Below are 2,595 nucleotides of genomic sequence, written 5' to 3'. Positions count from 1 at the left end.
TATCTAGCTGGTATGAATAATCTGCTTCTATGTTTATTGAACCAGTAACACAAAAAACTGCAAACATCTTGATGGCTTAATGTCCGGCTCAACAGAATCATTGTACCTCCTAGAAGACTCCTCCTTTTTTTTTTTTTTTTTATTATTTTTGTGTATTTGTTTGTTTTGAGACAGGGTTTCTCTATATAGCCCTGGCTGTCCTAGAACTCACTCTGTAGAACAGGCTGGCCTCAAACTCAGAAATCCACCTGTCTCTGCCTCCCAAGTGCTGGGATTAAAGGCATGCGCCACCACTGCCCAGCAGAAGACTTCTAAAATGATGGAGTTAAGGCCAGACATGATGGTACATGCCTTTAATCATAGCACTTGAGAGCCAGAGGCAGGAGGATCTCTTGTGAATTCAAGACCAGCCTGTCTACATAGTGAGTTCCAGGACAGGCAGGAATACATAGAAACCCTGTCTCAAAAAACCAAAATAATTTTTAAAAAGTAAAAACAAATAAAAAATCCAGAGTCAAAAAATTAAAATGAAGACAGCCTTAAGTTACTAAGCTCATACTGAATTGCATGACCTTTTTTAATTGAAAATTTTTTTATATTTTTATTTATTTACTTTCATTGGCGTGTACATGTGTATGTACATGTGTATGTAAGGTGAGAAGACAACTTGTGGAAGTTGGTTCTCTCTTCCCACCATGTGAGTCCTAAGGCTTGAACTTCGGTATCAGTCTTGATGATGAGTACCCTTACCACTCAACCTTCTCTCTAGCTGCTTCCTTCATGGTTTTTGAAATAGGTTTCTACTCTGTGGTCCAGACAGCCCCAGAACTCACAGAGATCTACCAGCTTCTGCCTCCATAAATGCAGATGTATGTGTGCTATGGAATGAGCATGGAATTCAGAGGACAGGTCTTGGGAGCTAGCTTTCTCTTGCCACTTTATGGGATCCCCAGGTTAGAAACTTAGGTTTTTAGGCCTGCGTGCAAGCACCTCTACCTACAAAGCCATCTCACCAGTCATATTTAATCTTTTAATGTTATTCATTTATTTATTTATTTTACATGTGTAGGTGTTTTGTCTGCATGTATATCTGTATAATATGTGTGCCTCTTGTCTGTGGAACCCAAAGGAGAGAACTGGATTCCCTGGAATGGAAGTCACAGACAGTTGTGAGTTGCCCTGTGTGTGCTGGGAGTCAAACTCAGATCCTCTAAAAGGGTAGTCAGTGAGTCATGTTCCAGCCCTACATTTCATTTTTTTTTTAAATTTAACTTTCATTCTTTTTTTCTCCACAACTCACTCTATGAAATGAGTTTTCTATCAGCATCAGGTTGTGGCTAATACATGTTTTTTCTGGAAATTGGTGGCAATTAGAGAAAAGGCTGCTTCTGACCAATCAGACAGCCAGGGCCCAGGTCAAAGGGCACCTTGGAACACAGAGGACTTGGAGCACAGAGAACAGTGTGCAGTCCATGTGGTGTGTGGTAAATTGAATGAGAATGACCTCCAAAGGCTCCTAATTTGAGTGGTTAGTCCCCAGTTGGTAGAACTGTTTGGGAAGGATTAAGAGATGTGGCCTTGTTAGAGGAGGTATGTCACTGGGGGTGGGTTTCAAGGTTTCAGCTAGCTCTCTCTCTCTCTCTCTCTCTCTCTTTCTCTCTCTCTCTCTCTCTCTCTCTCTGCCTTAGCATTTGTGGATTACATGAGAGTTCTCAACTATTGCTCTACAACCATGCCTGCTTGCTTGTCTGCTGCCATGCCTCCTGTCATGATACTCATGGATACACCCTTTGAAACTGTAAACAAGCACCCAATACATTTCTACTTCTATAGGATGTCTTGGTCATGGTGTCTTTTTAGTAGAACATGCTGTGTCTCAAAGCTGGCTCTCTCACTTCAGCATGGGGCAGGCTCTGGAGGGGCAGAATCAGAAGTGTCAATCTCAGAGGGCATTTACAGCCCTAAACTTAGCTTTCAGCACTTTTACACCAGCTCTGTGCTCCTCTGTAAGGAATGTATACAATCTTCTCATGGCTACATTCAGCTCACACGGAGAGATCACATGTCCTGTGGATGTTTCTGTTTTCAGTAAGCTTGCAGGAGCTTCAATGCACAGCAGAAACCAGTTCAAGTGTGCATGGGCCTGCATCACATATGGAATTGGTGCATTCTCTACTTTGTTTTGTTTGGGGTTTTGTCATCTTGAGACACTCTTATTTCCTCAGATGAACGAATGAGATGAGAGCCAGACCCAAGCTGTGTGAATAAATGGCTTGGGCTGAGCCCAGAATATTTCTTTCTCTGTTCTAACTATGCCTAGGCCTAGGCCTGGAAGCTTCTAGCCTCCATACAATCTAATCTTTCAAGCTGACTGCTTCAATCTAGCTTCTCTCAGCTTCTGACTGAATTGGTCTGCTTGAACTCATACTAACTTTGGCAACATGTTCAAATCTTCTGGCTCATTCTCATCCTCTGTCATGTTCTGTCTTCACCTGACTCTACATTGTTCTCTCTGCAACCTATCTCTGTAAAATTGTCCACATAAAATTGCCATACACGCTCACCACATACCTACCTCTCTTTCTCTCTCTCTCT

Source organism: Mastomys coucha, unplaced genomic scaffold (assembly GCF_008632895.1).
Source record: "Mastomys coucha isolate ucsf_1 unplaced genomic scaffold, UCSF_Mcou_1 pScaffold21, whole genome shotgun sequence".
NCBI classification, from domain to species: domain Eukaryota; kingdom Metazoa; phylum Chordata; class Mammalia; order Rodentia; family Muridae; genus Mastomys; species Mastomys coucha.
This window is presented reverse-complemented; position numbering follows the sequence as displayed.